Source organism: Stegodyphus dumicola, chromosome 4 (assembly GCF_044657685.1).
Source record: "Stegodyphus dumicola isolate Sdum_Otavi_A_Nest chromosome 4, ASM4465768v1".
Lineage (NCBI taxonomy): Eukaryota > Metazoa > Arthropoda > Arachnida > Araneae > Eresidae > Stegodyphus > Stegodyphus dumicola.
In genome coordinates, this window is record NC_140771.1 from 112327951 (window position 1) to 112354528 (window position 26578).

Genomic DNA, 26578 nt, shown 5'->3' on the forward strand with positions numbered 1-26578 from the left:
TTAACTTTGTAAAATATGGTAAGGATTACATAACGCAAATCTATGTTATTAAAAGTAAACTTAGATACATATATTTGGTACACATAGAATAGAATATTTTTGAAAAAGAAACTTCATTTTGACGTTTCATTATACCTCACCAATTTTGATTTTAGTAAAATATGTTTAAAGAGGTTCTGGTAAAGAACATGTTCTGGTACATATGTTTAAAGAAGCTAAAATATAAGTATTGCTTATAATTATTCAAACTTAACAGAAACCCTGACGGATCGCACAGAAATTTTGGTCAATTAAAATTTTATCTTGATACCTTTATAAAGTATAATTTCTTAAATTAGGGAGCTTTGAAACAAAAAAAAATTGCTATGAAAATTTTTTTTTAGTTACGACTATGTCTACGAAACGGTGTTTCATTTTCAGAATACCACTAAATATCTGTAATAAATTTTGAAATTATAATTATTGAGCAATGTCTGAGATTGAACAGCGACTTTACGAACTACGCGAAATAAGCTTACTGCAGATATCAGTGCTACATGCCGTCAGATTACATCTTTCGACATCAGTCTGGATTTCGTTAATTTCTATAATGCTAATTCAATGATGCTTTTTATAATACTATTTAACTTTTAATGGTACAATAATAAAATTAAAAATATTTTGATCCAGAGATCTTGATAACAAATCGTTATGGAAATGCTAATTTATTATTAATCGATCTTTAAATGTTAATGAAAAAAAATAAGAGAAGAGCCAATACAGAAGGATGTTCTATCCACCATGAATATTTAAATGTCCAGTAACATTTTTCTTTAGATTACTAATTTTGTTTCACTAGAGGTCCCGTCAGTGGTATTTCAAAAGAAAAGCCATATACTATTCAACTGTGGTGAATACAGTTGTAAATAAAAAGTTGCATGAATCTTTTTTTTTTTTAAATTGAAGATACTAAAAGTGTTTTTACCCATACCTCTTCTAACGTACATATCTCTGCTTCTCTAAATTATAGAATTCACTAAAATTGCAATAGAGATCCTTGCTTTTCAGTTCTATCATTTGTTCTAAAGCCAAGCCTTTCATATAAATTACAAACCTGGAGTCACCAAGAAGTAGGAGTTTAACAATATTTCTACCATGAACTGAGTTTTCAAAGTACATGAATACGAATTGTTCTAGTGACCAAAATCACCATTTCCTAACTTCGTGATCTTCTTTCAAAGCAACAAATTTATAGTTTTATTTATCGAAGAGATTTTATCAAGGATAATGCTGATAGTGTTTTAGAAAGAAATAATAACCTAATCACGAAGTGAAATATAATTAAAAGAAAGAAAAATATAATCACAGCTTGTAACTGGAAAGATATTTTTCTTCAACTATACGGAAATAATACAGTAGAAATATAAAAGTAAATGCTTAAAAACTGCGAAACGTCATACGTGGAATTCACAATATAGCTACGGAGAATATTATAATAACGTAAATGGTGTAGAAGTAATATTCTAAAAAAACATTAGTAACAAAACCTAAACAAGAACAAATAAAAATGAAATAAATGAAAGAATGTAAAGCACTTGTAAAAATAAGCAACAAATGTCAAGACAAGCTTTGAAAACGAACTAACCATCATAATCTAGTTACAGTACACTCCCAATTATCCGCGGAATTGGGTGGTGCGGCCGCCGCGGATAACAAAAAACGCGGATAATCCGAAAAAAGCTAAAAATGGAAATAGCAAAAGCTAAAACAGTCATTTTAACTTTGAAAAATTGTTTTATGTACAATAAAACGTGAAATAAACAGCAGAAAATGTTTAACTAACGCTTAATAGTTTAGTATATCACTCAAAACTAACCTAAAATGCATTTTGTTAATGAAAACAGGAAAGTGCTTTGTATACTTACGAAAGGCGTCAAGGATACACAGAAAAATTAATACATATGTATTGTTTTAATACTGTAATGTATTATGTAATTACAAAAGAATAACTGTAAAACTACACCTTTTTGAAGAAATCAGTCATTTGTGTTTACTTCTTGCTTTGGAAGCATTTTCTCTTGACCTGAGATTGCATTTTTCGGAGCATAAGTTTCTCGGCCAACTCCGCGTCATCTTGTTTTTCCAAATAGCTCAGCAGTCCGTCGACTTGTTGCAAAACCGCTTCGTGAGTCTTCCGTATCTGCACAGTGGGCTTCACTTCTGTCTCCTTCATTTTCGGTCTCTCCCCTTGCTTTCTTCACAATTTCGTTATCTGTCAAGCGTTCGAAGCCAGGTTCGTTGACGTCACACTCCAACCACTCGTTAATGTTTTCAGCATCGACGTTCTCACTACACGGAACTGTTTTCACCATATCGGCAAGAGTTGCCGTGGGCGTATCTACATCTTCATTCTCTTCTTCACAACTCAAAGGGGTTAGGTTGTTAGGCATGAGTTTTCTCCATGGTTTTATGAGGGTTGACGGTTTCACTGAGTCCCATGCAGATGCAATATCGTAGATGCTGTCCAAGATTGTGTAGTGTTTCCAAAACGCTTTCAGATCATAACCTTCTTCAATTTTGGTCATTAGCAGTTTGGTTCGCTTCATTGTTGCAATGACTCCTTGGTCCATGGGTTGGATTAGCGCAGTAACGTTTGGGGGGAGGAACTTTGCAAATATTTGTGCATCAGAAGACTTTAGCACGCTTGTTGCTGGGTGAGAAGGTGCGTTGTCGATCAATAGCACAGCTTTTTCAGGCAGGTTTTTCGATTTAAGATGTTTACTCACTTGAAGAACAAAGATTTTTTCGAACCATTCTTGAAAAATGTTTCGTTTCACCCATCCTTTTTTTTTGGTTAAAGTAATCAACGGACAAATTTTCTATCCTTGTGCCTTTGAAAGATCTCGTTTTTTTTTTTTTTTTTTTTTACTTTCCAATGACAACAAGTCTAAGTTTATGTCCACCGGTAGCGTTACTGCAAGACATGATAGCGATCCTTTCCTTGCTGCTTTTATGACCCGCCGCTTTACTTTCACTTTCAAATGCTAAAGTGCGAGTGGGAAGACATTTCCACAAAATTCCCGATTCGTCGGCATTGTAAATTTGTTCAAAAGGTAGCTCTTCTTTTAAAACAAATTCTGCAAATCCATGGGGAAAATCATCGGCTGCTGTTGTCACCACTAAGTTTCTCCACATGAAGTCCAATTTCTCGAATACCATGTCGCTGCTTAAAACGAGTCAACCAGCCAGAAGACGCATCAAAATTTCCTTTCAGGCCTAACAACTCAAAAAAGGTTTTTTGCCTTCGCGGCAATGTTACGACCAATTACAGGAGTGCCCTCTTTTCGAACTTCAGCTAACCACTCTGTCAATGCCGTGTCTAGCTCATCAAAGGTAGTTATAGTTTTTCGAGTTTTCTTTGCGGAAGCACTGTCCGACATTGATGCAAAGTTCACCAGTTTGTCTTTTTGCTTTAGAATCTCACGCATTGTTGTTTCCGCGATTCCATAATCCAATCCCATCTACTGCCTTGTAGCGCCGTTTTTGGAAATTAATTCTAGTTTTTGCGCAATCGTCAACACAAGCTTCTTTCATTTTCCGGACATTTTAAATCGGTAACGAAAAAACAAAACCAAAAAGCACAAGCACTGAACATAATAATTAACTCCGGCCGGTTCGCAAACACTATCAGGCTTAAACTAACAATGGCGAGTGGGAGAAAGTGGACGTGTTAGTAAGATTAAGACGAGAGAGAGGGTGGAGCGGGGACTGCAAGGGTGAGTAAGAAATCACTTACTCATCAGAGGGGAAGGTTCCGAGAAGGCCTGGGATGTTTTTGCTAGAAATAAGCACGATGTTAGCAAATGTAACTATTCGCTCAGTTTTCTGAACATTTTTATTTTCTTTGCTTTACGCTTGTTTAAAAAAAAAAAAAAAAAAAAAAAAAAAAAAAAAACTTTGTGCGGCAGACGCGGATGATCGGGAGTCTACTGTATCTGAATATTTTAAAAGAAGGAGTTGGAAGCGGTTAGGTTTCATAACGCAAAATGTTTTTGATGCATACTAATTTCACCAGAAATTAGAAAAGTTCAATTACTTGACGCAATTGCAAAATAATGTAAAGGAATACAACTACATAGCGGATGGATAGTTATATTCTGCTAAGTGCGCAAGAACTGTCTGCCTAAGAGGAAAAATACTTTCATGAAGTATTCTGTATTGGAAGATTGATCTTATGTACAATATACGAATGTGGGAAAATTCTCACTACAATTATGGTGCCAATCTATTCTGTGTCTGGGAATATGACCGTTACATGTCTCTTGAGGCTAGTATTTGTGCAATCTTTCACCATTTTAAAATACGTTAAAGGCAATAATATAACTGGAAGAATATTTAGTTTGTTATTTACGATAATATAACAGATATTTACGAAGAACATTCCCATAAGATTTATTCATTGATATTCTCGTTTAGCAAGAGGAAAACTATAAAAAATTAACCAGCACCTGCCTAGTTTCCAGTAGGAAGAATTATTTAATAATCAGTTATTTTATTATATCGACTTCTCTATATCTTCTTTTTTCATCAACTGCCACCAGATTGAAAATTATTTGAAAGTACATATACAACTGTCTAGTTTAAAAAACTACCAGACAGCATAAGTTGACCGTTACAATAATTTAGAGATTTTGTTGTTGAAAAGTAACCTGTCGGCAAGAGTTTTATCTTGCAACGAGGTTTTTTGCTAGAGTTTTTTACGAAGAATCAGAACTTAGCTCAAGCATTGCGAATTTTTGTATTCTACATTAAATTTAACATAAACTTGTCTTAACTTAAACTATGTGTTTACTCATAACATAGCAGAGGTTTTGTTTGTATTAAACTTTATGTGTGCGTAACCGTTAGTTCGATGTGTTAATAAATAGTTTTATTTCGTATTTTAACTTGATTCTAAACATCCCAGTTAAAAGATCAGATTAAACGGAACGTCTATCTTTGTTACTCTGGTAAATGGTAGTTTAAATTTAATAGCGTAATCGTATAACACGAATATATCCTATCAAATCTAGTGCAATATTAGTGCACATAACAGGCTCAGGCATAAGTTAAAAATGACCAGCAGTGTAAGTAAGAATGATAATTCATTTTTGGAAATTTTTACATTGCGTGACAGATTTTATAGAACCTATGTTCTTTCTTGAATAAATTTATATTTTCATCCTCTTAGCTACACCTTTTAGAATAGAATTAAGGTTCAACTAGTGCATTGTAGCATTACTTTTTAGTATTTCTCCCAAAGAAAATATTCTTTTAAGATAAACACAATAAATCTTTAATAAATATGAAAAGATGTTTAATAAGATTTCACTTCTATCATCAATTCAACGAACGCTTTGCTTCCGAATTATTTTCAAGCAAATATAATATAGTGCTTATTTTAACTATCTAGTAAATTAGCTCGAAGCGTACTATTAGAAAAGCAATCTTGGAATTACCTATCTTTAAAATATATTGTAGAGATCATTGATTTTCTTTAAAATATTTTCGCAAAGAAAAATAAATTTGACACTCTTAATTTTTTCTTCAAAACGCCAGAACAGTAAATAAAGATGAAGAAGTATATTTCTTATACTGCTCGATTATTTTAATCAAGTGACTAAATTGTGCCTTCACGCATATCAGACTGAGCAATTGTTTTTGGGAGAATGCGATTGTACACAAAACAGAGGATGAAAAATCTTCATAATTTATTTAATTTTACACCTTACATGTTATTTTGAGGTACCAGAAGAATTAAGAAGAATTTCCATCAAAATTAAAAAAACAGTTGTTTCTTGAATTAGTTAAAATTTTAGAAATTTAATTTTCATATTTTGAATAATTTGATATAAAAATGACGCTACGTGAATTAAGAGACAATAAGAAACTTTTGTGATAATAAATTTATTATCCGAAAAATATTATATTTCTAATGTGCAAAACATTACGATATATTTACTTGTGTGTTAAAATATATTTAGAAATATTTTGACGATTATTTCGATACATAGTTTTCGTAATTGAAGAATACCCAGAATGATCTCTGAGAGTGTATAAGATTTCAAATTATGTACTTATTTTAGTTTGCTTCTTTTCTATAAAATAAAACTTTAGACTCTAAAATACTGATATGTAGATATAGGTCTTAACAGTTCTTAAAAGTTAAAGAATGTTCTTAGTGAAGGTTAGTACTGTAACACATAATTTTATTATCAATATGAAAAATAAGTAAAATCTTTGAATTTTATTTCTGACAATTATACGAACTATCAAATTTTGAAGCAACTTCTCAAAATTTTAATTCTGCCTAGAAAATAAATTATTCTTAATTTAATTTAGCAAAACAAATCATCTAATTTTCAGTCTTGTGAAAGTAAAAATTCATTGAAAAGTATACTTAATTTTTGAAAACTCTATTAAAAAGAATTTAATAAATAAAAAGCGGAAAGTTTTTGATCTTAACGATTGTTCAAAAGGGCTGCTTTAAAGTTTAATACTGTTTATCAGTAGAAATTATCAATAGAGATGGCCAGATTGAATAGAGAAGCATTTTGTACGATACAAGACGAATATACGCTTGCACTAATATGAGAAAGGGGTAGATATTAAGTACATTTGTAAAGTAAAAAAAATAAAAGTCATTTTATAAAAATATTGATTGTTAATTAGATATATCATGAACTAAATGATTTTTTCAGTCAATCAGATTAAAAAGTAAAAAGAAGTAATATTCTTAAGAAACGCATCCAAAGTGTTCAAATAGCTTAATTTGTTAATTAATAACAGACTAAATAAACCTGAAATATAAATAATATCGTACATTTTTCCGAATGGAAACGGACTTAAATCAAAAGTGAAACAATGCATTTACACAGGACGGCATTTAAAATTAATCAATGCAAAATCATATTTCGAGACTAATAGTCCTACTGAGCTATTTTTAATTTTTTAAATGTTTACATTTTTAACCAAATTTTCTATTGGATACAGTTCAAAAACTAGTAGGCGTCTGTGGCTAAAGTATCGTACAAAATGGAAACAAAATATACTTAGCAAAGAAAAAGAAAATGAAAACAATAAAGAGGCCTTTGCTAGATGGTATAAACTACAGTGACGAATCCATACCATTCTTCAATTTGAAAGTGTGACACGTGAAATTTATAGCACAGCTATATTTTCGCTATCTATCCATTCTTACTCCCTTTCTAGATAAATATCTCGTAGTTTCAAATTCTTTTCCAAAGATTGATGACACACTAAAAAACAGAGTGAACGGTACGCGGCCTTTCAAATTGTTCCAAGAATCCCACAGAGAAAACTCAGTTTCATACTTTGTCATACACACTAGTAGCATCGTAAAATAAAGGTTTAAAGATGAGGCATTGGAAAAACAAACACCTCAGTGAAAAATAAGTATTACGAAAGTTGAAAGCAAAATGCTTTACAAGACTCCTAGAATCTGCAAATACGTGCCGAAATTTGGGCCAGAGAACATTCAGTAACTGAGTGTTAAAAGGTGAAATTATCAATTTCTACTAAGCATAAAAAAGCGGAATTGTTATGTATATTACGAAATCAATGTCGTCCAACTTAAATGAACACAATAATTAAGGAGCTTCATGTACATTAACAAAAAATATCTGCCATTTTTGGGAACAGTATATAATCACATGCTACAGTTTTAAACTAACTGAAACATTTAGTTAAATTCTTAAGCAATTTATTATCCTGTATGAACTAATTTGTTTTATTTCAGTTTCAATTTTGTTTCCCTGTAAGATCAGAAATAATACAAAGGAGGCTAAGGGCATTTTTATTTTGCGACAAAAATAATTTCATTCCTTAACCAAGAACAGCGGTTTTTGCATGAGTTATTTCTTTATGTCCTGAAATATTCTTTCGCAGTTGCAATTAAAAGATAATATATGCAGAGCTTAGAATTTTGTTAATGCTTCTTGATATCGATATTTCTTTGTAATTAATATTTTAATTTCAGAAGCATAACAGTTCTTCTTATATAATTAAACAAATATATAATGTTGCTATTTCGCTTTAATAAATAACTTGTCTCTACATGTTAAGGTACATTAGGTATTTTTTTGGAGGCAGGCAAGATGAAAAATGAGCAAACGCTTTCGCCGGGAATCGAGCCACGGACCTCTGGTATACCGGCTCAGCGTGCAAAACCACTACACCACAAAGGCACGCTAGGAAAGCGGGAGAAATACCTTATATAATCCCCATTTTCAAAGGGCGACTGGGGTTTTTAGGGGACCAATCGCCAAATCCTGGGTGTAGAAAATCCTCATCTAACACCCTTTTAGTTCGGCGCCACTGTAGAGACTTTAGGTTAAATGAAAATGGCGGAGAGATGAAAAATTAGCAACCGCCTTCGATGGGAATCGAACCACGGACCTCTGGAATACCAGCACAATGTGCAGAACCACTACACCACGAAGGCACGCTAGAAATGCCTTATAAACTTATTTACAATAAGAATAATTCTAAGCATGCGAATTCTTATCTTTACACTCCAGTTATTTTCTGGCTCCTGTATTGACTTTCGGAATACAGAGAAAGATGTCAGCCTAGAAAAAGGTGAAAGGAATTCCTTCTCTCTATTCTTTGTCGTTTACACATCACATTTAACATGAAAATTAACTTGTACTGCTTTAGTCAGTTTCTACAGTAATTACCAAAATATTGCAAAGGAAAACTCTAATTTGCTGACAGATTTAAAGCAAGCAAATACGAAATTCGTAATGAGCTTGGACAATTCGTCCATTTAGAGGTAATAGTTTCTAGCATTAGAAGAAAATAAAATATCAAAAACTTGCAAGAAAACTTTGCGTAGTTTTATTTGCACAAATTATATATTAGCTCCTATATTTGTATATCAACTGTATATACGTACTGCACTAAAAATACTGCTGATTCTATATCATATTTTATTGCCTCTTTACATTATTGCATACTGTTGTTGGTTATTATATTTATTTGGATATTATTCTGAATATAATATTAGTATCATTAAATGTAAGCATGTAACTCACAACAGTATAGATGCCTGCTGCCAGTTGAGCAATGAAAATACAATTGAAGATATATCAAGATATACCTTTTTGCTCGGCTACTGAACGAGCTTGCACTATAGGACGCTTTCCCACTCGATAGTGACGGATAAGGGGACTCGAGAGTGGAGCAAAACCAACTAACCTATGGTAAACAGACAGTTCCCCTATCCTCCGTCAGCAATGAACAACAGCATAGATTATAAACATTTACTGTGACTTTTGAAAAGTTTCCTAGACTCAATGGAAAAAAAAAAGTCTGTATTTATTTATTTTATTCTGTCTATTATCTGTTTCAGACAGACATCATGATAAATTTAAATGTACAGCGACCTTATCGGTTTGTTCAACCACGTCTCAAAAACTCCCATTGAAATAATTGGTATTGTTCTGCTATCGAGGCCGGAGTCGTTATCAAATGTTTTGCTAAACTCGCCAAGAGACTAGTTCATATGAAGTCGCCAATGTGTACTTTTGAAATAGATACAATGTTTAATTCTTTAAGAAATTAAAAAAATACATTTTCAAAATTGGCAACAAGAATACAATATCTAAAGTTATAACAGCGACTTTTGTTTTTATTATTATTGTATTTAATATTGATATGAACATTTGAGACCTACCTCATGATGGAACAGATTCCAGAAAATTTCTTAAGGGAGGAGGAGTTATTCGCTTTGAATGAAAATGCACGCAAAACCATAAAAAAGAGCTCTGATTCAATTCGAAGGAAGCACCGAAATGGAAATGTGAAGGCATAAAAAGAAAGCTGAGGAAAAAAAGGATTACATTTTCAAAATTTGTATGAAGTATCAAGAATCATTTTCTTCTGCAGGCAATTCGTTTCATGTCGGTTAGAATTAACTTCTGTTGAATTCTGTCAGTACCAGCTTGATATGACTTGTACTGTTGTTTGGAATAGTTATGTAAGGAACGTCTTTGGGCGTGCATTAATATCTAGACCGTCAGTTAAAATAGGCAGCACTAGTAAGATTTTCGAAGTTGACGGAAGTTTCTTTCCGCGTGAGAAAAACTACGTTGGTTATATCCTTTCGTCCCGGTGGGTGAGCGGCGGAATTTGCCGAGAAACAAAATAATATTTTTTAGTTGCTGTGCCAAAATGTTGCTTAAAGTTAATGAAGCAAATATTATTCATGACACTATAATATACTTCGACTGTTTAAAAGGATATAACATTGAAGACTAAAGAGTGGCCAGATTTGAAAATTTCTCCATTAACCATAGATATAATTTTATTGATCCCGGTACTGGTTGTCAAACTATTGAAAGGTTACGGAGTAGTGCGAAATGGCAAAATAAACGTCAACCCGGTACTGACCGTAAGCAATTAGATTCTTTATTTAAATGAGTTTATGTGGCGGCAGCAGCGTTCTAAAAACTCGAATGTTTTCAGACATTTTTCAATGTCTACAATGCCATGCCACACTGCCTCCAGTTTGATCTTAATTCGCCAATAGAATTTTTTCCTGATTATTTTGGTAAGTTGTTTCTGTATAATGTTCTAATTCGTAAAATTCCAAGTTTATGAGCATTTGTTATTTTTTAATTGGATATTTTTTTCAGTTTAACCGTATCGTAAGTATTTTGGCGATTACTTTTATGCTTCGAATTTTTCGCCATATCGTCGGTTTTTGTCGATACCTGACTCCAGTCGCGATAACAAGCGAGTACCAAATAATTTTCTTTGCAGACATCGAGAACTATTTCCTGTCTCCTTTGAACAGAGCCCCAAAACAGCCTCCTTTTAATTTTAATTTAAAAAGAACCCAAAATCATAAGGAATTTGATAGAAATATATAGACGCAGTCATTTAAGAAAAGTTATGTGTTCAGAAATCTGTGGACTGAAGCAAAATAATTTGCGGCCGAATTAATATTTTCTTTTAAAATATCAGGCAAGCTTCATAACTGATTCTTATGTTTTTCTGCCTTTCATGGATTATTATGCATCTATATCCCTAGATGTGTTCTCGAATTTCTTAAAATTTTTTATCGTTTAACTCGTTTTTGATCCCTCCCCAAGTCTTGTCGCCTTGAAACCAAAAGTAGACCAGTCTTGAAACGCGAGTGGTATGCAGAAACAATTCTGATTTAAACAAGCAAATCACAAAAATTGGTACAAAGTTTACAACGAGTTTATAAGGCAGATTTACTGAGTTTCACAGAAACTTGATGACCGTAAGCATATTTTTCTTTCCGTACCGAAACCACACACAAAACAAACCCAAAATCGTTTAAATACTTTAGCTCTGACTGTTCCAGTTTAAGTCGTAGTATGAAGCAGGAGGTTTGAAGAATTATGAAGCTGACTTGCTTTTGTGTTCCGATTGAACACTTCTAGCCCAACTACAACAGTCAAAGGATTTTCCAATAAACACACATCGCTACTGAATAGTATCCATTAGAAAATGAGAGTAATCAAGGAATCTTATTCGAAATTGCAACACTACGGACGGAAAAAATAACTGCACTTACAGGTCGCTACTCACGTCGACTGTTTTAACTTCGTGCTCTAAAACGTTGGTATATTTAAATATGGCAATGCACTCGAGGGCCATCTGCCTTCGAGGAAGGATTTCTTTGTGCATTTTTAAGATTAATACACCTTATGCTTGGGGAAACGACGAAGTCGTCCATAAAGCCAGCCCGTTCTCCGGTATTTGAGTCCTGAACCAAACTACCAGTGTTTAAGGATTTTTACCACTTGGACGCCGGTATTCTTTGCTCTAACTAAAGCATAACCCTTTATATCAAGCGTAAAATGCAATGGAGAGAGTTCTACTGAGAAGCTGGTTAAAATCACAGCCTAATTTAGACCTATGTTTATTTTTATACAATATATAAACCTCACATGAGAATTAATTTTGTACAATTTATATAAACCTAGCATGATAATTAAAGTATATAGGAAAGACCTCAACGTAAAACTAACTTTTGGTAAAATTTCAATCATAAATATCACAATGTGATGCAAGCAACATATATCAAGTCACTAAAACTAGTGCCTAATTCTTTTATTAATGAACAATTAGTAGTTGGAAAAATTTTCCTTAAGCAAAGGAAAATGCACTATTTCGCTGATGTATTATTTCGTCTTAGTTTAAACTACTACAGGTAAAGCAAATTTTAAAACCTTATTTTTCTTGCAAGTATACAAGAAACTAGTCATATAGGTCAGTCAATGAGCTTATATTATTAAGAATACATTTAAATTTTTGAAAAAAAAATAAAAGCTGATGTGTTTATTTTATTACTACTAATAGTTGTTTAATAAAAATATTATGAACATTTACCGTTTGTATGGTCCGTATGGTGAAAAGTTAGTTTTCTTTATGAACACATTATTCTGATTAATTGAGATTTTCTAACTTCAGACAAAATTCAGACATTTCCGTCTTTAAACAGCAGTATTTTTTATATTTTATATAGGATATAGTTTATATACCTAAATTTAGAACAAGTAATTTATAAGTTTAACTCTACAAAATTGATTAAGAAAAACATTTATGTTTTCTGAAATATATTTAATGTAATGCAATTAATTTTTAAGAGCAATTTATGCTTTTTATACATTTAAGAAGGTAACATCTTTCTCCTCATGTACGAGTAATAATACTCATGCAAATTTGTGATAATGGAAAATTTGAAATGTGATGTCAAGAATTCAAGTAAATTTGGAATTTATCCTGAGTGTTCAAAAGCAAATAGCTGCTTCTAGTTTTCCTATTTCGTGATTTAATAGAATTTTATTGCTAAGTGAAACGATTACATATTCATACCCCATTTGCATTCCATTCCGTAATTATAATAAAGATCAATGAGACTTTTCAAATTTCCTGCAACTGATCTTCGTGAATATTAATTATTTCGGTCGTGACTAGCAGCTTAATTTATTTAAATTAAATTAATTCCCACAAGTGCTACCTACTTGGAAACCAAATGCAATCCATGGAGAAATTAAAATGGCATGTGAAAACAAAACTATATTTTCAACTCTGCTATGGGAAAACTACCTCAAACTCCAGTACTCCTGTACTCCAGTACTCCAGTTTCCAGTACTCAACTAATATGCCGTCTAGCCAATGAAAGTGTGTTTGAAAGTTTGAAATATATAGTCGATGATCAAGGTATTAGAGCATCAAGTGAATTCATTAGAAAACTAATGTCAACAAATACAATAATTTAAATGAATTATATAATGGGATTAATTGAGAAGTGTATTTGCAATAGTTATCAATATCATTAATTTTATCAAAAAAACAACTGTTCAGTGCAACTGAAATTTAATTTTTTTTTTTTTCCAAATCTAGAAATAATGTTTTCCTAAAGTGCAGTAAAAAGTTGCAGTTGTTGTTACTGTCTTCAAATTCATTTTTGCTGTTTAGTAAACAAATTTTCTACGTAGTCATATCATCAAACAGCGATAATAGATTAGCTATCACTCTGTTTCTTTAAACGCAGATAAGAACTAAAGACACCACATCTGAAGAAACATCTGCATCATCCAAAATTTAACAGAGACTCATAGTCAAGGACTCCACTCTGATAGATGAGACACTTCGCCTCGCTATGTAAGATAACAGCTTTTAATAAATTTTCCTGAAAGAGTTGCTGATTGCAAGAGATCACTGAGTAGCTGATGATTGTAACCAAGTGCTGGTGAAAACCTATATTCTCATAATGTGTTTTCTACATGTATTGAAATAGAGACAGCATATGGTTTTCACATAAATTCTAAAATTATGTTTTCATCTATTTCCAGTTTGAAAATATCACGCAGTATGCCACGTATATTTTGCCTAGCCTCTTTTGCAGTTTATCTGTGTTCTCTTAACCTGTAATGTTGATATGCATTGGCAACCAGTGATGAATGCAGACCTTATCTAAACTTTCGAATCTCGTTTTGGCGAAAGTGGATCGCTGATCACAAAGATATAAACTGACAAAAGAAACTCAAAATCTCAACATTAGTAATAACGTAAATGTCACCCTCTCGGGTTCACTATAACAAAGTAACAACTCCAGAATATCAATGGAGATCGATCTATAAATAAACCCGTATTCAGACATAGAACTAGCCATCACAGAGGATTGAAAATTAACAGATAGGATAGGAAAAGCTACAGAAACTGTTTAACTGCCCTGACACATTACTGACAACAGCAGATAGTTTTAATTTCTGAGCCGTACATGCTTAATTGTTAAAACCTGGGATCTTTTTTAACTCTTTCTCATCGAAGTCGCCCGAAACGCCCGACCTTTCAGACATCGGTAGGTCGCCCAAACGCCTGAATCATTTTCTACCTGGTGCTTTCCCCCAATCACGCTAGTGCATTACTCATTGATTTCGGCAATTATTAAAAGACGTGCCAATAATCCTTTTGAAGCGACTAAAACTAGTTCTGTTATTTGAATGCACCTTTCTTTTATATGTTATTGTTAGTGCTTAGTTATCGTTAGTGCTACTTGCATGGCAGAAGGAAATCCATTCCAATACATATGTACGAAATACATATGTACGGGCGTTTGAGATGTTTGAGTGAAAGAGATTTTGGTTCTACCTATGCGAAAGGGTTAAGGAATCGAACCTCTGCGATGATAGCATTTTGCAGGTTGTCAAGACTGTCGTCTTCGCCCATGGCACTACTTGAATATGCTTCATCATGGACATGGCGATAGCAACAATATCAACCGATGTATAAAGTCAAGGGAGGCAATGATTTTCTCCCAAAAATTCGATAGGGAGATTTCAGTGAATCCCTACAACACATTGTCACTGTTTTACATGGATGTTTGTCTGTTTGTCCTTTTCGATCTTTTTATCCACTATAACTCTTATCTGAAACTTCCAAAATGTTTTCCGTTCGTATTTAAGCCCCATTATAAAGAGGTGATTAGATTTTGTTTAAAATTGGACAAACAGAAATGGTACTTCACTTGAAGCCCATAACAGTTTTTAAAAGCGTATTAGAATGTAACCCAAATTTTTTCAATTTTACTTTTTAAGACTTTTATATCAATGAGATCAATATCTTAAATTTTGAATAAATTGAAAAAAGGAAGGGATATTTTACTTGGAACTCTGAACAGATTTTCGTGAAAACATATGTTATGATATAATCCAAAATTTCTCAATTTCTCTAATTTATTATTTAAAACTCGTATAGACAACTCGCATAGACAACAATTTAAAACTCGCAATGAGACAGTATATGGTTTTCACATAAATTCTAAAATATTCTAAAATTATGTTTCCATCTATTTCCAGTTTGAAAATATCACGTAGTATGCCATGTATATTTTGCCTAGCCTCTTTTGCAGTTTATCTGTGTTCTCTTAACCTGTAATGTTGATATGCGTTGGCAACCAGCGATAAATGCAGACCTTATCTAAACTTTCGAATCTCGTTTTGGAGAAAGTGGATCGCTGATCACCAAAGATATGAACTGACAAAAGAAGCTCAAAATCTCAACACTAGTAAAAACGTAAGTGTCTCCCTCTCACCAAATATACGAATATACGATGCGAATGCAATAATAACTGAGAACTGCATATTAGATTTTGTCTACATATACAATAAATACCAGAAGGGGCACTTAGAACCCTTAACAGATTTCCATGCAAAGATAAATAGTCATTGTAATAAGAGTTTAATCTAAAGTTTTTTTTTCCCATTTCCAGTGTCTAGGCTAAAAGTTACAAAGAACTAAAATTTTACAAAAGTATTATAAACAATAGAACTAAGAACAAAAAGTCCTTACCTAAGGAGCTCTCTTGCCTCCCAGTATCTCGACTCTTATATAAGACTACGAAGAGGACCACATCGAAAAAGATGGTCCCCGCCCATTTCTTCTACAGAATTACAAAGTGGGCAAACATAATTATTTGAAATGAATATGCGGTTGCCAGCAAAGCAATCATGTCTTGTAGACAGACGGAAACCCGCATCTGCATTGAGTCTTGGGCTATCGGGAATAAGAGAAGGAATTATCATTCTCCAACTTTTTAATGCTGTATGAGTCTGAAGATCACGTAAGATACTAGACGTAAAGAACATTTTAAAAACAGTTTAATCCTCCAATAAAAAACTTCTCTAGTAGGATGCTGTAATAAGCTGGCACCTCCTTTTGCAAGTAAGTCCGCTTATTCACTGCGCCAAAGGCCACAATGGCAGGCACCCAATGGAGAACGATTTGTTTCCCCTTTAAAGTGAGAGCTCTCAGGAATTCGTGATATTGCAAAATTTCAGTTGACAGACCTAATTGTTTGAATAGCAGCGTGACAATCAGAAAAAATGACTTCCTTTGCAAACTTGTAAAGAATAGCTAATTATTCCTGTAGAGCTACACAGATGGCTACTATTTCGCCATCAAAGGAGGTACCAATGTATCCTACAGAAAGAGAAGAGATTCGAAAATGCACCAACACCTAACTTAATGCTTAATATATTATACTAGACATGATATTTATTTATATCAAACCGTAGAACAGAATGATTTTTAAGCTTCAAAAATGTTATTGTTATGCAGACATATTGCCAAAAAATGCACTTATTTTATTCACAATTGATTGCTTCTCATTAAATGTTATTAATAGTGTTAACTTGCAGATTTTGGGTATATATTCTTTGAATGTTTTATTGACTTATGAATCTAATGTAAATGAAATTTTTGCAACAGTTTAATTGCTCCTGGTATAACAAAAATATTTAGAAAATGAAAATAATAAAATTTCTTTTCTAGCACTTCGCTTATAATGAAAGGTTTAGCGAAACGTCTGTCATTTTTTCTAACAGCTTGCTCATTTAAGCTCATGCATGAACATATATATATATATGTGTGTGTGAGCGTATGTATCTATTTGTATATATATATATATATATATATATATATATATATATATATATATATATGTATATATATGTATATATATACAAATAATAATTTATTTCCTAAACAGTATTAATTAATTGATTATATTATCTCCTATAATATATAATAACTTGTATTCGCACTAAATGGATTTAAGTTCATACAACATTATATATACAAATAGATATATACATAAAAATTATAATTGGTACATACATATATATATGTATGTACCACTGACATCTATGTTACAGATATACATATATATATTGCACCAGTATCAATTTATGTTCAATTTTTGTTCAAACCCTTGAAGAAAATGTTAAAAAGTTGACTAGCACCTTCAACTGCATTTTATAACTAAATTAAATATAAGAAACATAACTATAAAATTCCAAAAAAAAACATGAATTTTAAGCAAGATAAATGTATTTAGTTTACTGCATTGACAGAAAACGTTTTTTTCTAAAACTTGAAAGATGTCTTTAATCCTCATAAATACCCTAAAAACTAAAACTTATATAATAAAATATAAACGTCTGATCAAAATAACCAGCTGTATAATATTTTGCAGCATAAAAGTAGAAATATGTTTGAGCTCTTTTTCTGAGTGACTTTCTACTACATATTTCTCTTTTTCAACATAAAAATGATATTTTGAAATAAGATCTAAATAAATCGTTTAAACCATTCCTCACACTCCTCAGATTCACATAAGATAATAAAAAATGAGTTTTATGCATTTAAAGCTACTGATAGTATTAAAAGGAACTATGATGATTTTATAATATTCTATAAGAGTACTTCATTTCTTTTTATTCAATTTCTTGCTCACCTAGATCATTGATGAATATAAAATACTGCATTAAAATTCCCTTGAGAATCCATATTGCTGATAGAAAATGATTATGATAATAATCATTAAAATACGTAGAATAGTAATAAAATAATCTGAATGCATTCGCATTAAAGAGAAAATCTTTCTCATTACACAATTTGGTGAGGTGGAGGATAAGAACTGAGAAATTTTTAAAAATTGATGTTGTTTCTTAGGAAAGAATATATATTGTTAATTATGTGTAAAACGTCAGATTTGACTTTCAATGCATTTATGGATGACACTGTTTTATTTAACAATTATACATCTTTTAATACAGTAAGGAAAATAGTGAGAAGTGTAGAAACGATTAAACTTCCCTTTAGAAAGCATAACTTGATATCAGAAACTCACCATTGGTTTATCAGTGTGGTATTTATTCAGATATGCAAGAATTCTCAATTTCTAGAAAAAAAATTTCTTTGTTTATTTAACTTAAAAAAACCTATATTATTTTTGTGTTCAATGGGTAAACTTTTTATATGCGATATTTACATTATATGGAAATTGTTCTCCGTGTTAATAGACTTTCCACATGTAAGGAGTTATTATTTAAACATGTTTAAACTAGTAAACGATTCAAATAAGATTGAAAAATTTTCACAAAATCTCAAAGAAATCAATTGATTTTCTTTACAATAAGTAAACAAAATTGGAGATAAATCTATTCCCATCAAAGCAATCAAAGTGCTTCGTTTAATATTCAAGCAAAAAGCATTACATTTTTATTTCTTGTACGAAGTAAAGAAAGCATTGTAATCGCGGAACATTGTGGTTGTCATATTTCAACGAAAATATTCATTTTGAATGTTCTCGAATCCATTTGGACAAATTTTGCGTGACATCTGTACGTACGGACTTAAAGGACTTATTTTTCCGAAACGGATTGTAAATTGGGTTCAAAAAGGAATTTTAGTGATGTTTATAGGTAACTACGCACATACATATATACGTATCTATCAAGCATAACTCAAAAATGATTAGCCGTAAAAAGTTGAATTTTGGTATACGCGGCTGCTATAGCATCTAGTTGCGAACTTCAGTTTTTAATTGCAATCGGCAGATCCAAACGCATATATACATCCGTTTGGAACTGCCGATATATATATAGTATCAAAAATATGTAATATATATATATATATATATAGCATCAGAAAAGTTTTTTATTGGTTTTTTATAATTTTTATGTTTTAGTTTCACATTTCCTTTATTCTTATTTCGAATATTTATAGGATATTTTGAAACTTATTGGTACTGAATTTCAATTTTTAGGGTCTTTGTGTAAAACTGTTTCTAAATTTCTTGCTTTCTCTCTCTCTCTCTATATATATATATACAGCCAACTCATTACCCGGGCTCTCGACCTTTGTTTTCGCAACCATTGGTCGTAGTCATATACTTTCTATTTATTAATTATTTAATATTACAGAAGTGTCTTAAATGACGAAAATATTCATTTTTTGGCAAATTAAAAAAATTAATTTCGACAAATAACAAAATCTAACTACTTATGCATTATAACAGTGTATATGTATGTTATAACAGTGTTTATATGTATTATAACATTATTTTATCAGTTTGTTGCTGTTCTAAAGAGAATATTTAATAGGTCTTACATGGAAATCATGTGGTGTCCACATCATATTTTTTAACATAATACAAGCAGTAATATGAAAAACAAGTTAGATAAAATTTATATATGTTTTTTTAAAAAATAATTAAATCACAAAAATATTAATATATTGAGTTTCAATTTTCTTAATATAAAATAGTAATGATATTTTTTTTTCTAATGCTTGGTCACCTAAAATATTATGTACAAGAAATTTTTCGATTTTAATTTTTCACTAATATCCTAAATGAAGACAGAAAAATAGCGGTTTTATTTTAGATATTTGAAAAAAAAATGACCTACGTTTTTGCAAATATTAGAAATTTCAACAGAATTTACTAATGTTCCCACCACATTTCTTAATTCTTGTAAGTCTTTACTTAAAATGTTGTTTTTCCCTTTGGCAGAATCTGAGATAATAATTTTCATAATCAAACAGATCATTTGGAATGCCTGATAGCTCATTTGCAGAGACAAAATATTCACGATTTCAAAGCTGTTTTCTGTCATTTCATTTATATTTTTCAACGTGTTAACCTGTTTCCCAAGCTTTGCAATATTCATAAGAATATTTTATAATTTGAATAAAAAGAAAAATACAACATACGTTATTTATCACATTAGTCGGCATTGCACATATAAATTATCCCTTACTTATATCACATGTTACTATTGTATTTGGCGATGACAAATATTTTAGATTTTCGGTATAATACATATCACAATCCATGGAAAGGGATTAGCAGTGTATCACCTAATATGAGAATATCTAAAATAGAGAAACATCTCAAAGATATTTCAAGAAGTTTGAGAATACTTACATTAAGAGTATAATTTTAAGAATGCTTTGAAAATAACTTGATAAACACCGTAAGACATTTGGGAAATTTGTTTACGTTACTTTCACTTACTATTTCAGTATATTTCAAGCTTATGGTACATGAACTATAACAGGTTACATTTTCCCAAAGTGATAAAATATCTTTATAGCTACTCTACGTCGAATGGTTAAAATCTCAATGCTTACGTGTCACTACATAATCAGGATATTGAACTTAAATAATTGCATTCTCAAAGAATCGAATCTAGTCTTTTCAGAACGAACAACTTCTATGAAATTGCTTGAAATAAGATGAAGATCTACATTTGAATCTACCAAGATAAAACGGTACCAGTTTCACCCAAGATTGCCTGGAGAGAATGTACATTGCCAAATGTAATATTAAGAGCCCTTCATTAAAATCATAAAGCAGAGAAAAATACTACATTAGTAAAATAAGCGGATTAGTAATGCGTACAAGATAAAATTCATAGAAATCTCTAATTCATGACTAACTTTGTAATTTATTTAAAATATCATGTAAGAAATTACTGAGTTTAGAAACAAGCTTTCCTAACGCATTATTAGTAAAGAGAAAATAATGGAGCAAATTGATTAAGTAATTAAATAAAAATTACTCTGCATATACAGAATTACAAATGGGTAAATATTTAAATTTTCCATTCTTTTGTTCATATCTGTAGAATCACGTTTACTAAAATATTTATCAAATTGCTAAATTGTATACTGTGATTATTTTGCTTTTCTTATATAGTTCTCAATTTGATAACGTTTTTGCATCGAGAAATGATACTTAAAATTTCTGTAATTAAAAATTAAAAAGTATCTTTGTAAACATTTTTATGCTGCAGTAGCAGATAATGGTAGATTATGAATCACTCAGATAGATTAAAGGTAACAGCTTAATGTGTAAAGATCTTTTAATGTAAAAAACTCCTTCATATATTATATTTTTATTTATTTATGTTAAATCCCATCTGCAGATATAATAGTGTGTCGCGATACTTGCAGTTTCACTCTTTAAAATAAATCTCATAATTTTTACACTACCGCATTTTTTATTACTTCTAAGTACTGGAAACAAAATACAAATAACATACATAAATTTTAAGCACTCGAATCAAGCAATAACGGCGTGCCTCCTTGTAAAAATATTCATTCTCGTCGACGATTCTCCTCGCTGTGCCCGCCTTCAACAACTGCGTTTTATTGCTCTGATACTAGATGAATTCTAACTCATGCAACTAGGATCACCAGATCCCAGCAGAAGCGCCTCAATATCAGACAGAAAATGGCCAAACTAATATAAAATCACCTGGGAGAAAAGATACAACAAATTCCTGTATGCTACGAACCGGGGGCATCAATCCCGGAGTGTAGATTTATACAAACTGTCAAAGCTCTCATCGCTAAATCGGCTCATCGGGCTCTCATCTCACCTCAGGTGCACTGAAGACTATGACGGGGGGAGAGAGGCTAAAATGACTATAACTTCGTGCTCATAACCATGGCGCTACCTACTTCCTCCTACCTCGACTCCCGGGACCTCCGCTAGCGTATGAAGGAAACGGAGTCTTTCTAGACCCTCAAAATCCTTAACAGAGAATTTTTGCCATCAGAACTAATAACTACTTCAATGTTAATAGCATGCAGTCTACTAACTTGCTAAATCCATGCAACAGATTCACAGCCATGTTTTAGTCTGAAATTTAGGTGGGCAATACTGAAGTCACTAGAAGCACCATGTCCACTTTCCATAGTATTACTGTTCCGGTTAAAGTTTCCACACTACCTTCGTTAAACTTTTAGCTCCGGCAATAGAAAATAAACATAAAATTAGGTAACTTATTGGACTTCCTAAACATTACTGCTTCCGACCAATAGTTGTCTTCGCAACTAAATAAAAGCTTCACCTGTCTTCATGAACTTAGTCATAAGGTAACCGTTAAGAGTTTTATTAGAATAATTTCTAGTAGTTTATAACATAAAATTTACAAATGATAGCCACCGCTCCTTGTGACATTTCAGTAATACAAAAACTTTAAAGCAGTAAAATAACACAATCTAACGTTCACGTAAATAACGCATAGCTGATGGGATTTTAAGAAGTACGCAATTCCTTCATTGTTTGACGGAATGGACAGCTGGTCTTCTAAAGCTAAAAAACTCAGCCAGGTAGCTCCCACAGTACTCTCACTAAATTACAACAGCGCTCGCTGCATAGTATGTTCTCAAACTAAAAAGAATTCTAGCGTATAGACAGTATAATAAATAATTTATATAAAGTAACTTGTTCGCTAAAAAAACGCGTTTATGCTTTTGAAATTACTAAATGTAGGTATATATATATATTTTTTTTTTCAAAACATGTTTCATTTTATATAATTTCACCTAATTTAGTGTTAATATATACTATACCTTCAATCTAACTTATTTGCATAATTCTAACATTTAAGTATGTTTCAACTTCATTTACATGAAATAAGAGAAAAATCAGTATTGCTCATTAAACTTTCACTGTTTAAGTAGTGTTTTTAAGAATTATTTAAACATTATAAATAGGAACGGACTCATTTTATGGCACAAAATTTAAGTTGCATCATATTTTTACATTTCAAAATTTATTTATCAGGCATTACCTAGTAAGCATTATATAATTTTATACAAGAAAAATAAAAATAATTTAAGGTGACAGTATATGAAATTACAAAGTGTGCCATTTAAATTTAACGTTAGAATCTTCGAAGTATAATTTTGTTTGAAAATCCCTTTACTGCTATAATTAACATATTTTACGTTTAATAAATTAATACTATCAAAAATAAGAATACACTATTTGGAATTGAAATTTTAAATTTGAAAAATACTAATCATTATTTTTTTCTTAGAGAATTTAAATTTGCTATGTGCGCATCATTCCCGAATGTTTTGCTACCATTAGAATATTCAAAACCCGCAGATGCAATATTATTTTCAAAGAAATCGGTGTTCCATGAATAATTATTTATATAGAAGAATAGGTCTGATATCAAATTTAAATTCTGATGTGATATAAAATATACATGAATTCGAAAAATTATTTTATATTATGCGAAGTTGTTGGTTTTCTTGTACATTTATTACATTACGGAACTTCTCTTTATTCGCATACATAATTGAAAACACAACCAATTTCCATTTATTAATTAATTAGTCTGTTTTCTGTCCCATTGTATATCAGTACTCACAGTTACTAAGATACAGATACTGCATATGCAATAAAAGCAAACCAGAAGGTGACACAAAAGCACAGACTTTCACTTACTTTTCCTAATAAGTTATTCCTCCCTCCCTGCGCCCGCCAAAAGAATTTGTATTTCGTGCTAGAATTTCTCCACAATGAAAAGGAAAAAGTTAATATACAATTAGTAGATATTAAACTTAATTAATTATCATATCTTAAACACAGTGTATATCATAAAATAAATCTGCGCAATGACGCTTTTCAAAAGAAATGCGCATGTGAAAATTTCATAAAGAAATTTGAATGTGTTCCATCAAAAATGCATTTTTATCGATTCAGTTTTAAGGCATTATTCTTTTCAAGATATAGTCTTCGAAACCGCAGAAGTGACTACAATTTACAGGAGATAGACGGTCATAAAGTTCGAAACTCATAAACGAAAAGCTTGATATCCTTTCATCCATAAAACTGAATTTAAATGCTTTGTATCAAATTCGCAAGCACTTTCCATAATTGATTCATCATTTGAATCAAACAATCACTTACCATTCAAAGAACGAAGGACATCCGATGAGCACGTGATCCTTGAATCCTTCCCCCGGCGGAATATCCACCACCCCTTAATAAAAGGGGACACACACTACCAGAAAGTCCAGAAGTCCCGGATGATTTTCTCAAACCGGTCGCGGACTTAACGGATTTCTTTAAATGTATATTTTCAATAATTTTTTTGGTTTTCTTCGAACAGTTCTATTATTATTTTTTATTTTTTTTTTAATTTATTTTTTTAGAAAGTAGCGAGGAGCATCCGAACCAGGAAGCAGATATGTCCACGGCTCCTTTGAACTGGAAGACCTCTCGTTGCGCCCCAACCTCGCAGGGAAGATAACGCGCAGGCGCATGATTTGATTTTGCGCTCAACAGAGGGCGCTGCGAATATGGCTTACGAGAATGAATAAGTTAGAACGTTTGTTATCCAGGCTTTCAAATATTTTATTGGTAATTCCTTAATTTGGTTTCTATTTGCTGTTTTTTAAATATGAGTCTAACCATATCTTTAGCTTCCAATCATAAATGTTAGTTAAATATAAGCATATTACAATAACTATCTCATACGAAATTGAAATATCATTTTCATGATTATCGATGATTTTGTTTCCGCTCTCTTAAATTAACTCTCTTAATTTAAATGGTAAAAAGAAACACAAATCCATTTTTAATTCTTTAAGGAAGTCCACACAGATTAGAGAACAATTATTACAAGATCAACTACACATATTTGGAAACAATACTGACAAATTTGAAAGTGATCCTATTGAAATCTACATTATAATTATTTACACTATAAAATTCTTTCCATGACTCTATGCTAAAATGTAATGCATACTTTTTTTTTTCTTAAAGCTTTTTCATCTATGAACGAAAACACGGGAGGTAAGATTTTCTGTATTTACTTAATCGCAAGTATGATTTCGCTAATTGATTGAGTAAAGAGTTGTTTTAGATTTTGAATGACATAACTAATTATCAAATTTTAATTAAAATACTTTATTACTAACATTTTTCCTAAACGTTTATACCACAATTTTTACAGATATCACGATATTATACCAACTGAAATACTACTAAAATACTTGAAATATTTTCTTTCATGCATATTTTGAAACAAATAACCTACAACTTCAGACAGTAAATATTACACTTTTTGAAAAGGCTTTAGAATTTTGCAGGGAGTAAATAAACATTAATGACGAAAATATTTTTGAGTAATATTTTTGAGATTGTATGTAACCTATAACGTATAACGTATGAAAATAGTTTCGGAGTGAAAATTCTTTAATAAAAATTCATTAATGCACTTTAAAATACTACGTGTAATAATAAAGCAAAATCCTCCTTTTGATACAAATATTTAACTGAAACATTCCATTCATGAGAATACAAGGAAATACAAAGAATTAATCAATGTTATCGTTCTTATATGCATAAATATGTTATCTAAAGCTTTCAAGGTATGAGAATATAATCACCAAATTCCCGTATAAAAAATTTTATTATCACTATTACGAAATTATAGATGGATGATATAGATAAAACATATAGGAATATATGGTAAATATTTTATGGAGAATTCAGTTGCTCGAAGAAATACTATTAGCATATATTGTATATATTTATAAAAGCAAACATACACATATATATATGTTAACGTGAAAAAGACCAAAATCTGGACAATCGGCAACTTTCACATGGTCGCTTGGTGAATGTCTGAAGTATTTGCCAAATATCCTCATTTCTCACTTCACCAGCAAATCTCGGCACTCACTGCCCATGAATTCTAAATCAAAATATTTTTGTTACGGTTTGAAATCATACTTTAGTTTAAAAAAATATTGTGATATATTTTAAAATAGAAGATAAGTAACAGAATATGTAAATAAACAGTTGAATGTTTACATTCTAAATGAAAAAAGAAAATAATATCAATAATAAACTTATTTAATTATGTTACTGACGTCATGCAATCCTATTATGTAAATACAAACTGTAGTTTAAATTAGCAGTAGTCCCTTAATGCTTAATTTTAATTTGTGTATTTTTTCTCTTTATTCTAAGAACAATATATCTTTTTCTGCATTGCGTCATATTGAGACTAATCCATGTCATATGACTTTTACCTGACGCTGGTGACTTAAATGGAATTAAAACACCCACGAATAACAACAGTGTTACAACATTATCATTAGCCAATGGTATGCATTGAAAACCGATACAAACTCATTCTGAAGTAAGATTTATCCTGAATATAAGGTACTTGCTTTCTGCACGCAAGACATAGCTTAGGTAGATTGCTGCTTGCTGCTTCGCTTTTTACTGCAAAACTTCTAATGTAATATTTAATTATAAGACCGAAATTGGAGAATGTCGAAAATCTCCGGGCAACGTCAGCACATACGAAATACGCTGGTAAAAGACCAATTATTGAGTTATATTAATATATATAGGGCGAATTAAGTGGCAAAGTAAGCAAAACTTTAGGGG

At 31.3% G+C, this 26578-nt stretch overlaps 1 protein-coding gene across 5 annotated transcripts in view; it reads right to left on the reverse strand.

Annotated features, from left to right (window-relative positions):
- LOC118187717 (neural cell adhesion molecule 2-like) overlaps positions 1 to 24366 on the reverse strand; it is a 1091694-nt gene extending 1067328 nt beyond the window's left edge. For all 5 annotated transcript variants that reach the window (XM_085815340.1, XM_085815342.1, XM_085815343.1 and 2 more), the window contains exon 1: positions 24083 to 24366. The gene's annotated coding sequence lies outside the window, so the exon portion shown is untranslated. The remainder of the gene's footprint in view (positions 1 to 24082) is intronic.
- Between the last annotated feature and the right edge of the window lie 2212 nt (positions 24367 to 26578).